Here is a 13,379-nt window from a genome sequence, read left to right on the forward strand (position 1 = left end):
AGGGTAGTTGTGACGCATCCATTCTCACTGGGATTGGATGCCATGACTCTCCCATCTTCACAGAGAATGAAGTGCTGCCAAGGGATTGCCAGGAGACGACCAGTCTGGGTCTAAGGGTCCTTCTTTAGCAGTAGGTTCAAAGCTTGAGTTGTAGGAAGACTGGTCAAGCGCTAGCGAGGGTCTAATGTACAATGCAGAGAGACTTGATGGAGATAGGTCTTGCTGCAGCCAGCCTAGGTAGAACCCGAGGTCCAGGGTGATGTGGTCGCACATGTCTAGGTGTAGAAGTTGTCTGGAGGCCACCATCTAGGTTTGCGAGTCTGGGAGATTTGCTGAGTCTGGGAGAAAGACGAGTGGTTCCCCAACGTAGAGTTTGTTGCCATAATCTAGATGCGGCAGGACCAAGGTGATTGTGGCCAACATTCCGGGGCAAATTTACCAGCCCCTTGAGACACTTTGCGCTGCTGTTGCGTTGTGACGCAACAGCGGCGTAAAAAATGCGGCAAATTTACAACGTGATGCATCTAGAGAGAGATGAGTCACGTTGTAAAGCCCTGCATGACATTATACCTGTGTCAGGTATAATCTATGCAGGGTGGGCGTTCCCACGCAGGAAAGCCTCGTAAATGTGACGCAGTGAAATCTACAAGATTTCACAGCTGAACTTTTAGAACGCCACTGCGTCAAAACCTTACCCCTGCTTGAAGCAGGCGTAATGAGTGATGCAGTGTATTGGGAATAGACCACAACACTCATTGCTGGAGTTGCGTTGTGCTTGCGACACAACTCCAGCAATGCGTGATTTTTCCGCCAACAGATGCATCAGAATTTCTGACGCATCTGTCAATCCGCAGGCGCAGGGAAACTGACGCATCTATACAGAAGCGTCAGTTTCTTGTAAATCTGCCCCTCTGTGTTTAACTCCAGATGTGGAAAGTTGTGTCTTAGACCTTGCACAGTGTAGAAGGCACCTTTGCTGATGGCACAAGGGAGAAGTTGGACCTGGAATTAGCCGGAGGCTTTCCCAATTAGTTCCTCGTCTGTTAGGTCAGTGACATGACCCATGGCCGGCGGTTAGAGGTCCTCTGAACATGATACTGCTGTCTATGGCGGGTCCGAGCTGTGTCCGAAGGGTGTGTGATGTTCTTACCTGTGCACTCTTTGAGATCTCCTTTAGCGGTCAGCATCATTGGTGCATCAATCTTGTATCTTTAATAGCTGCATGATATTCTGTATAATGTGTTTATTAATGTATCCTCTTTTGTGGCTAGTAGCTAGTTGTTGTGGCTAGTGCTTCAATTGGAGCACTGGCAGGTGTAGATGCAACATATATAAATCGAAATACATACATATGTGCTTTGTGTCTGTGGGGTAGGTTGTGGGCAGTGATGGGTATAATGCTGTGGAAGACACAAGTATTGTACATCTTAACAGTGTTGGGTGTCTGTCTTCTTTCTAATGTGTTCTGTTGCATGTTTATGCGTGCAAAATATTGTTGCCAAGATCTGCTGGAAGCGCCACCATAGCGAACAATTTAGCATGTCAGAGCTGTTTAAATATCTATGAATTGTTCTTTCCGGTGGGCCCCGTTGCATGTTGATATGTGGTCACATATAAGCACCGTGATTGCCTATTTTATGACATACCTGAGCTGTTTTGGATTTATATGGGCTTTTCTGATTAATGTTATTCTGGATGTTTTTATGTGGCAAATATTGATGGCTGCTGTTCCTTTACAGCACTGTGACATCCCACTGTAGGCCAAAACGAGGCTGAGTTGGGTGTATTTGGGTCAAGTTCTGACTGATGTGTTCCGTTTCGTGTGCGGTTTGTGTGCGCATGTTTGGTGTTCAGGTGGTTAGTGCTGTAGCACTGTGATAATTTACTTAGGGCCCGATGTAGGTAATCTCAATGTACCTATTCTTAAATACCGAATTTTACCGATTCGGTATTTAAGAATAGGTAAATGGGATGTAGATACATTTTCGGTAAATCTGTAAGATTCGGTATTTACCGAATCGGTATTTACCGATTCGGTAATTGCCATTCATTCCTATGGGCCTGAAGGCCCATAGGAATGATTCGGTAAAATGGGGGAAACATTCAAGGGTGCCAGGGTGTCACTTTCACACCCTGTTGCACCCCTGAATCGTGCTTGTGTGCAGATATGGCACACATACATGCCCTGTCTGCCACATGGCACAGTTGAAAATGCACAGATTTGCATTTTCAAAGGTATTCGTTATTTACCACCAACTTATAGATGGTGGTAAATAACGAACCCTTACAGGTGAAAAGCACTCACTTGAGTGCTTCCTACATTTCAGATTTGGTAATTTACCGAATCGGTATTTAAGAATTAGGTAATTTACCGAATTGTTAAATACCGATTCGGTAAATTACAGAATCTGAAATGTTGCCACCTACATCGCAAATGCCTAATACCGGTGGGTAACGACCGAAATTCGGTAATTTCGGCCGTTACCGACCGGTATTAGGGTTCCTACATCTGGACCTTAATGCCATATATAACCAAAATGTATCCTTTAAAACTACATTCTATAATTTACCACAGTATGCCAGAAATGTTCACACTGTTCCTTGCTAAACATACCACCATAACTTATTTTAGCATGACATAAAGTATAATAGCGTACCTTAAATGAGACATAAAATATCCGAATTTACCTCTGCTTGTCATAATGTAAAATGTCACAATAACATGCTATAACATGCCAGAACTGCCGTAGCATGCCACAACCTATATTACTAGTCCATGGTTTCAGTAATTGTAGCGTGCAATAGCATCCCCTAACATACTAAACATGCCATAACTACACATATTAAGCCTCACAGACTGTTATGCTATCATAACATATAATATCTAATCATAGAGTACTAATAACATACATATGTTACCATATCAGAACACACCATAACTTTTCATAGCACGACATAACATACCATAATATGTGACCAAAATTTGCCACAATTTACCATAGAATGCTTTATTGTACATGCTATTACTTTTTGTAGCATGTCCTAATATAGCATAATTTGCCATAGCATATGATAATATATCATAAAATAGAATAACATATCATAAAAACCTCTAAAATTTCATAAAATAGCATCATTTACTTACCTTCACCATCATGGCGGCTTACCAAGTCATGCAAAACCTGGGGCGGGTCAATCTCTGATTGGCCATACTGATTTTGACCCTCCCTCCTTGAGTCCGATCTTCAGCTGCCTCACCACCACGCTACTGGTGAGGACGAGAGTGTAGGTTGTACTCCGGTGAGTGATGAACGGCCGCTGTCCTCAAGGTCTCGCTATTGCCCATCAACTCAGGGCTCAAACAGCTGCTCTCCAGCTTGCCACCGCTGTACCCCATAGCAGGGCGCTGAAGCCCACATGTATTCACTAGGCCATCTTTGAGCTTATTTGTTTCTGTGTGGCCTCTGATGACTGCTTCAATGAGGCTGGTCTTAATTTGCCTGATAACAAGACCATCACCAGCTTTTGGATACTTGCCTGTAGCGAGAAGTGGTCGCAGTATGACATCACTGTGGCGTATGAGTGGATTGGACTTTGGTCCTATCCCATTCCCTGATTCAGTCTCCCCCTACCTCTGCTCAACAAACATGTAACTTGACCCCATTTGCCTCTCTCTCTCCCCGATCCTACTTCAGACCCTGACAGGTAATGTAGTTCGCCCCCTAGTGGCAGTCTTCCTTGAAATACGACATTACGTCGTATCCACCCTGCAACAGGAGCATTATAAAAAAACATAAAAGTATTAATGAATTAAATAATGCTGTGTTATGTGACTGGCTTGTTAAGAACTTTGGGCCTGATTATGATGTCAGTGGACCGCCACTGACAGAGAGGCCATCAGCCTAACCGCCGCATTATAATGCTGGCAGTTGGAACGCAGAGGTCAGGGGGTCTGACTGCCGCCTCCAACAGTATCTAAGATCCTGTCGGAGCAGCGGTAGGAATAGCAGTCCCGACATGAGGCAATGCCGAGCCAGGCATTGCTGTCGGGATTACGATTCTCCTTTCCGTCAGCCTTTTCATGGCAGTCCCATGCCATGAAAAGGCTTTCAGAAATGTACTTTGGGAGCCCCAAACAGGGGCCAGCAAAGTGGCACTGAGGGTCCATGTAGTGCCCCCACACACATCTATGTACCATGTGCCAGGAAGGGCCTGGTGTCTGGCACACAGTGCATGGATGTACTCAAAATACTTCATAACATTGGCTTGTGCTGTGGCCCTTTTTGGCCGCAGTGTTAAGGAGCACTTTGCGACCGCCACCTCGGGAAGTCGCATTGTAATGGGGTGGTCGGACTACCCGGATGCTTGACAGTGGTTTCCTGACTGCCGCAACTGCGGTCGGCAGTCAGACCGCGTCCCATCGTAATGAGGCCTATAGTTTCTACCATAGTCAAGACTTGGTGCCAAGACACAAGCCATTGTGCAAATCCAATAGATTTTTCAGCTTAATGTGAAAACAGACAGCAAGTGACAAAAGACACCTGCAATCAGATTTGTTTCCATAGAGCAAAGAAAAGTAATTGACCATTTGTCCAGCTCGATACAACGATACTTCACTTCCTCCTCTTACTTCCACCCTGTTCATATGTTGCTACATCAAAGCGCAATAAAGATCGAGAAAAGGAGTGAATGTTTTGGAATTGGATGTAGATTGGAATTTAGATGTTAGGAGACATGGGCAAGTGTGGTGGCAGGATCTGCCTGCACTTGCCGATGGGCAACTACCTACGTTATTAATTTGCCACTAGTGCTTAAAGGCAGCCACACTGAGGAATGTTGAATGTGGTATGTGATAACTCCAGGAAAATACATTGATCCATCGTCCAACTAGGAGAAAGGGATGGAATTTGTACCAGGGATTTGACTGAGCTGCACTAAGGAAAGTGAAGATCCTTAAGAGATTCCAGGCTGAGATAAGGTCATCTCGGAGCTTGTAAGAAAACCAGGACAGTCGCTTTAGAGACAGGAGCCAGGAAGGAGCCTTTTGAGATAGATAAAAAAAAATCCAGTGCAATCTCTAATGCCTTGTCTTTCAGCTTCCATTAAGTGTAATTGGGTAACCCTGTAACCCTCAGAACCCGGGCAGGTAATTAAACAAGCAATGTTGGTTCTGTCGGGAAGAACATTTCAATTGAACATGGTATCTTATACACGAATTTGCCTATATATCCCACGAAGGATATACACAAATTAGACAAGTAAATAAATTAAACACTGATCCCCATGGAAAGAAAGTAAATCTTTAGTATTCAATTCTCTCTTAAATCTTAATTATACAAAGCATTAGGTATGCTTTCCAATATACAAAAAACATATACTGTGAATAAACAAGGGGTGTAGATCGTGACTTGTGACTGAGTGTGACAAGTGAAAACAACGTATATACATAAAATGAAAATATTTCAAGGTATCCACTGTAAATCACAATAGAACGTCGACGTGCTATGCTATATATCTGACTGCACAAAGTCCCAAGGAACAAAGGAACAAATTCAATCCATTAAGACTATTGTGATTTACAGTGCATACCTTGAAATATTTTCATTTAATGTATATACGTTGTTTTCACTTGTCACTTGTCCTTCGTGGGATATATAGGCAAATTTGTGTATTGGATACCATGTTCAATTGAAATTTTCTTCCCGACAGAACCAACATTGCTTGTCTTTCAGCTTCAGCGCTTTAATATTATGAGGTTTGAGAGCCGGCCTTTAGAAACTGGTCTTCATCTATCCAGAACCATCAACGTGTGTGTGGATACGCTCCCTGTGCAGAAGGATAGTAACAATAACAAACATTTGCTTTTGATATAGAGCTTCATATTGTCCTTCTGCCATATCTCAGCTCTGCAACTAACTGAAGTTACTATTACACTTTTTATGGTATCAGTATAGATGCATTACAGAAAGCTGTGGGAGGTGATCTGGGCTGACAGCGACTGAATTTAAGAAGTGAATACATGTCAAGACTCCCAGTGGACATTTGAGACGCCTCAATGAAGGACAAATGCCTGAGAAGCGAAGGAGGGACATCAGCCTTTAGGCATCCTTTTTGAAAGGATGCAAGCAAATAGAAAATCTAACCACCTGTAACAACCTGTTGAAAGCCAGCCAGCAGCAGTGTGTAGTCCAAGGTGTCAAACGCTGCTGACAAGTCTAATAATATCAGCCCTGTGGCACTGCTGCCATTGGACGCCAGCCACGGGTTGTCTAACCCTATGGAATCCTACATCTAAGAGAGTGAAAGTCAGCTATAAAAGGAGACAATGCAACCAGCTGGGAACGTATTTTAAAAAAAAGAGCAGCTCAGGCTATGGCCTGACTTCTCAACCCTGTAGCATAAAGTCTAGTTTCTAAGATGATATGGTTTTATTTGCAGTTTTATAAAGTGCGGTCATGGACTAGAAGGCATCAGAGCGCTTTGCAACACACAGGATACAGGGTTGCAGCGGGTTACAGTAATTGTGGTTGAACTTGGACGTTTACATCAGTGGATGTGTAGAAAAGTTACCACAAGAAAGAGTTACAACAACTGGGCAGAGGACATATACATTTTCATGTAATCAGATCAGGGCACAGTAGAGAAATTACTTAAGTCTGGTCGAGGGTGAATTAACAAAGATGTCTGTCAAATAGGAGGAGCTTGAGGTCCTTTTTGAAGGTTGCTAGGCAGATGGTTAGACGAAGTGAGAGAGGCAGAGAGTTCTAGATTCTGGTGGCGCTACCAGAGAAAGACGGCTTCGTGTATCATTCTGGACTGAAGGTGGGGGGTTTCCAGGAGCAGGGATTGGGCATTTCTGGAACCTCTATTTGCCCGAAGATTTTCCATTTAGTGTTTAGATAGGGAGGTGAGGAAGAGTGCAGCACTCTGTGCATAATGCAAGCGATTTTGAATTGGGCCTGTGCTACAGTGGGGCGCCATTGGAGGGTTAGCAGGGGAGGGAAAATGTGGTCAAAGTTCTTGATACCGGCGACATAGCATACTGCACCATGTAGTGTTGCTCTTAGTGGGCCTAGGTATGCTTTAGGAATTCCTGAGAGAAGGGTAATTCCACAGTCTATTCTAGAGAGAACAAGAGAATGCATCACTGTTTTGAGGTCTTGTTCCGGAATCAATTGTCTGATGCCCCAAAGCTGCCTAAGTTGGTGGCGTGCACTGTTCACCATTGCTGCTATGTGGCTGTGAAGATTGAGACGATTAACTAGGGTGATGCCAAGTGATCCGACTCTCGAGACAATGGAGAGGCAGCTATAGAATGTTGGAAAGTTGGGCGTCCATTCTTGTACTCGAGTTATTGCTTTCAGAGGTGAGATCAAAAGAAATTCTGTTTTAGTTGGATTGAGTTTTAAATGGTGGTTGGACATCCAGTTTTCAATCTTTAAGAGTATTTTTGAAAGCATGGCAATGTCCTCTGGGGATGAGATTTTCAAGTACATTTGGGTATAGTCGGCTTAGAGGTGGAAGAGAATCCCAGAGTTTCAGAGAATCACACATAGTGGTACTAGGTAGAGGTTGAAGAGGTTTGGGGAGTGGATTGAACCTTAAGGGACCCGCTGGAGAACGCCAACTGGTCTTGAGAATGAGTTGCCCATTTTCACAATTTGAGAGTGGTTGGATAGGTAAGAGGAGATCCAGTTGAGGACAGTACCTCCACATCCCATGCATAGTTCAAGAATAAGCAGGAGATCAAGATGGTAGATAGTGTCGAATGCAGCAGGTAAATCCAGGAGGACCAGCAGGCAGGATTTGCTGGAGTTAAGGATTCTAAGGAAGTCATCGACTATTTGGAGGAACGCAGTTTCTGTACTGTGACCCTGGTAGAAACCTGATTCGAGAGTGTCTAGGAGGTTGTTTGTTGGAATGTGTAATGATATTTGGGACACTACGCAATTTTGATGACTTTGCCTAAAATGGGAGTATGGAGTCTGGGCAGTAGTTGTTCAGGTTCTCTAGATCGAGAAGTTGTTTTTTCTAGAGACAAGTGATTTGCCCCATTTGTAGTCATTCTGGAAGAGGTCCTGTTTGAGAGAGGTATTGACCATGGTGGTCCATATTGGGAATTGGTGTTTGGAAAAAGATTTGCTGATAGAGCTTGGAATGTGTCTTGATGATGGTCTGAGTGTTTTACTTTGGAGATAGTTCATCGTAGGTCTTTCCCGGAGATTGGAGAGAAGAATGAACATGATTGTAGTGTCTTCCATGGTAGAGACTCAACCGTTTCAAGAAAGTCATTGATGGGAAGCAAGATATGGATGTCTCTAACCTTTTATCAAAGAAATCCACAAAGTCGTTGTCACGGGCCACAAATGGATTAGGAGCTGAATTGATAGTGCTTAGTAGACTGTGCAATGACCTTGAATAGGTGCTTCGCTCTATATTCCTTGCAGATTTTATGAGGGCACTAATATAGGGAGGGTTCGGCACTGAGGATTTGGTCTTTATTTTGTTTTTTGGTTTGCAAAGCTTAGTCATATTCAGGTGAGATTGTGCTTGTCTTCATTCTTTCTCACATTTTCTGATAGGCTTTCGTTATCCATAAAGCTCTTTTGAGAACCAGGGCTTAGAGGGTTTGGGGCTGGATAAGTTTCACTTCAGGGGTGCACATTTGTCAATAAGGGATTCCATGCAGGAGTTGTTCTTGTCAGAGGCCTTGTTAAAGTCATGATGAGGTGTAATCGTAATTAGGGTGGGAAAGGCTTGATGGCATGACTTCTGTGTCAAGGTTGCAGGTGTCTCTGAACTATTTGTTCCCTTTCTTGGGTTGCCCATATGGTTTGGTGTAAGAGCTGGTTAGAGAGAACGGGATCTGCATGTGATCAGATGAGTCAATTGGGATGGGGTCATATGTCTTCAGGTAGGGGGAATCGGAGATTACCAGATCCAAATTGGCGCCTTTGTGGTGTACGTTTATGGCAGTGTTGTTGGAGATTATTGTCATTGAGAAAGGAGGTAATATTTTCCACATAGCTGTTGCCCATGTCTCCCCACTGGACGTTGAAGTCACCAAGGAAGATACTGTTGTAAGAGCTGATATGTTGAGAGGTGAAGAAACCCATGAATTCTTCAATGAACGGGTTCTTTTGACCGGTGGGTGGTAAATCACATTCAATTTGAGGTTGGAGCTAGTGGATGTGGACAGTTCCACCAACATGCATTCGAAAGACCAGAAGTGAGTTGTTAGGAGGGTTCGGCATCACAAAGAGTTTAGGTGAATATGTGCAAGACCGCCATATGTTTATCATCCCAATCCCGGCGCAAGATGGAGTAGTTGGGAGGAAGAAGAAGGTCTAGAGCATGGATAGATGAGACATTGAACCACTTTTCCATGAGTATCAGGATTTCAAGGTTATGGGTCAGGATTGAGTCTGGAATGTATTTGCAGATTGACAATTGTGTAGCATGCAGTACAAGGAGAAGCTGTTGTCTTCTGAATTTGCTTTTCCAGGTGGGTAGTTGGGATTTGTGTGAAGTCAAGAGGTGATGAGTGAGCACTGGAATGCAGGAAGGGAGTTTTAATGTGGTCAGAGATGGTGGTGGGAATTGAGGAGCCCCCTGCCGCAGTGCTTATTTTGCAAAACAAATGTTCCAGGGCCCTGGTCAGGAGGCCATTGCAGGTTGCACCACATATTGTCACTGTCAGCTCTGCCAATGGCAGTACCTACACAACTCTTAACCATCACACTGCTACAAGGGTGGCAATTCATACTGTTTGAGGCCCCCAAAGTTATAAGAATGACGTGGGTGGCAGGTATTAGTTGTTTACCATGTATATTGAATTAATAATCAACTTTTGTTCTGCTCATCTTTAAATTACAAAAAAACAGCACCACCATGTGGCAGCTGTCAAGTGCTGGTGTTGGCAATTAAGTGCCGGTGCTGAATACCGGAAACCACCGGCTCAAATTAAGCACTGCCCTGCTGGAAGAATGGAAGAAGGGGTAGCAGAATTTGAAGCTGTGTAACCCTTTAGGAAATGGAGTAGGTGTTTGTTGTCAGGGGCAGATGTGTCTGTTTGAATCTGGTTATGTGGCTGTCTCTCCGTATGCTGGAAGGGTGTGGGGGGAGGGTCCACAGGGGGTGTTGGGTAGGAGTAACTAGAAGGCAGAGAGTCACTAAGCTAAAATAGAGCCGATGTGAGGATGTCCATTCTTCAAGAGAAGTATGAAAATAAGGAAAGGAGCTTCTTGCACAAAGGCCAGTTATGTTCAATAGTAGTGGGAGGATTGGGGTGGACTGTTTGGAGCGGACTCTGAGGGGTTGAGGTGCATGAGGGAGGAGGTTCTGGTTGTTGGTGTTGGGAGATGTTGAGGCAGGGGGTGAAAAAGGTAGGGAGGAAGCGGGAGACATGTGGGCCAACTGTGGCGATGAAAAAAGGGTGGTGGCGGCAACCTGAGTGGGAGATAATAGTTTGTAGACTGGTGGAGAGGAATGGTGAGGAAATGAACTTTTAGAGGCATCTTCAGTGTCTGGAATAGGCAGTGAGCTATGGCATGTGGGGGTCATAACGGATTGTAGGAGTGTCCGCGCTGAGAGAGGTTGCCTGGGTGTACCGGGAGGGGAGTAGTAGGGGGTGTTATTGATGGATGGAGAGGGGGACCTTGGAGGATCGTAGGAGGGCCCAAGGATGAGATAAATTAGGTCAAACATGTCCAGAATTGTATTATTAGCTTGGAACATGATCTTCCCATTGTTGTAAATGGATATAGAATGCTACCCCGAGAGGCAAAAGGGGGAGCAGCATTTGAGTTTTAGTTCAAAGGGAATGTTCGCGAGAGAAGAGGATGGGAGAAAATGGTGGAAGGATCTGAGCCGTAGGTCCATGTTGTGTATGAAGAGAAGGCGGTCAGTTTTGAGGTAGCATTTGTGTCGGTAGTGGTGTCTGTCTGCAAAGAGGGTTTCCAGGACGTCTCCCAAGGTCCTATGTTATTCAAATTTTTGGAAAGACTTGGGGCATATTTGATCTTGAAAGCAGTTACACCAAATTTGGAAAGAGTGCTGGGGGCAGCTGGTGGTAACAGATTTCGATGATATGTTGGAGGCTGATGCATATTGGGAAATTATAGGAGTTGACCCAGGCAGCCATTGCTAGTTTAAAGATGGCAGTCCTGAGGTCATCCACAGCATTGTAAAGCGCACTGTGATTAAGGAAACGGGCCAATCCCATGGCAGCTCTAGGCTCACGCGGTGAGATGGAGGAGCTAAAACCTCAGCAGACCCTTGGGGGATCATCAAGGTCGACATCCGGTAGTGTGGAGGGCCATGGGAGTGTTCGATAACGTGGTGCAGTAGCTTCCGGCGGCCATCTTGGAGAGGGTTTCTCCACTTGATGAGGGTTTGTCGGTGTTTCTGTAGGAAGAGTCAGTACTCTTATGGTGAATCAATTATAACTTTGCTGGGACAGCTTCTCAATAGTAATGTGGTATACCCCAAATTGCGAGGGGCGGCTTTCAAACATGTTTGGGATCACTCGGGTCTGAGACCAATACTCACAAAACCCCTGCCAGAAGACCTAAGATCACAAGTGCATGCAGGTTTTGCTCACCCGAGGATGTGTTGAAAGTTGACGTCAGATACATAATGAATAGGTCCGTGATGCCACTGCCGTCTAGGATATCTTGAAGGTCACACAGAGGTCATGATAGGGCCTCTTTTGTGCCATGAGCAGGGCAAATGCCTGGTTGGACCTGATCAAGCACCTTGGCGCTGGTTTCCTCACCATTTCTAAGATGTTTAATCACAGACTTCTTCAAGATTCTTTAAGACCCTGGGAGAAGCAAGATAGCGCGAATGCGAATATATCTGACTCTGCTATCGCTTTCCTGAGAAATGGTGCAACAATCATTTGCTTCATGCATCTGGGGACCATAAAAGTCAATTTGAACTAATTAAGGCAAGAACACAGGGCTGAGGCAATGAAGCTGGATTCCTTTTCTACTGCATGATGGGACATGAATGCTCCAGAGGAGCCTTATGTAGATGCCAAAAGGGTCTGTTCATACACAATGTCCGGATCCTCCTTTGGATGCTCATTCCAGTTAAATAATGAAGTAGCCAGGGGGTAGCTTTCAAAGGGATGGGCTATATCCTTCTGCCAGCCATGTTTCAGTGAAAAAAACAATTCCTGGCTTCTTACAGTCATTAAATTGTGAAATGTCTATTAAGTGTTTCGCAACAGACCTTGCATTAAAAATTAAACCTCACAAAAATCCAGGATTAGTTGAAGAACAAAAATGCACAGAAGTGCATTGCAGCTAAAGGCAAGTTAATTCAGAAGCAACAAGTGTCCCTACCTGAAGCTTCGCTGAAGATAAAAGCTAATTGGTTGGAACCTCATTGGTTCCAGAAGGAATGTTTTGATTGTAAGGCTGATCCTATGTCAACACGTTGGGGCATATTTTTGAGGGCTTTGCGTCATGCTTGCATCATGCAACATGGGACATGCACAACGCAAATCTCTCAGTCATATTTCGAAAAACACGCAAAGCCACTTTATGTGGCTTTTAATGGCTTCACAAATAAGGAATAATGCAACGCAGTGCAAATTCCTACGTTGCCATACGGTGTACAAGGAAAGCGTTGAATGAGCATTGTGGTGGGTGTTCCCACGCAACTCCCATGGGTTTTGATGGATTCCAAGATGTACAAGGACCTGTAAACCTGGGAATGCATCAGAATCGTACTCCTCCCCAGGTGAGGCGTAACGAGAATCAAGTTCGTTATCTCCTCTCATTTTTTCCACTTTCTATGTGATCTGTATTCTACAGCACACATAGAAAGAGGAAAACTCCACAGTGGATTGTTTTTGTACAGGAAGGTGCCCTTTCCTGCACAAAACAATCCTGCTTGTAACACAGACACCCTTGCACCATGTTGCAAGGGTGTCTGCATTGGCGCTAGGCTGTCAAAATGTAGCCAGCACAGGGGGAAAGGACAGGAAGGCACCATATTGGGTAAATAAGGTGCATTCATGCCCTTTCCTTGTGACGCAGGGCAGCGCAGCAAGGTGACTTATGCACTGCCCTGCACCGCTGATCTGGTGAATATGCCCTCTCTCTAGTGTCATTAGGCAGAATCCACCCAAGTTTATCTTCTGCTCAGAAAAATGCAATAATCTCAACCTGGAGCAGCTAGATTGCATCCTAGTGGTAATTCCATTCTTCATTGAACTGGATGCTTTTTCTTTTGGAAGCACAGGTTGGCTGATTGGAGAATCACCTCTGTGATACATTCTCTTTGCTTCTAGTTTATTTGGTGCCGCCTGTCTCCAATTGTAAGTATCAAATCCAGGTTCTGAGATAAACTGTTGGTCTTCTGGATTT

The 13,379-nt window shown here is 44.5% G+C and overlaps 1 protein-coding gene across 1 annotated transcript in view; it reads left to right on the top strand.

Moving 5' to 3' along the window:
* COL20A1 (collagen type XX alpha 1 chain) overlaps positions 1-13,379 on the top strand; it is a 511,940-nt gene that overhangs the window by 134,506 nt on the left and 364,055 nt on the right. The window lies entirely within an intron of this gene.

Source organism: Lissotriton helveticus, chromosome 7 (genome assembly GCF_964261635.1).
Source record: "Lissotriton helveticus chromosome 7, aLisHel1.1, whole genome shotgun sequence".
Taxonomy (NCBI): Eukaryota; Metazoa; Chordata; class Amphibia; order Caudata; family Salamandridae; genus Lissotriton; species Lissotriton helveticus.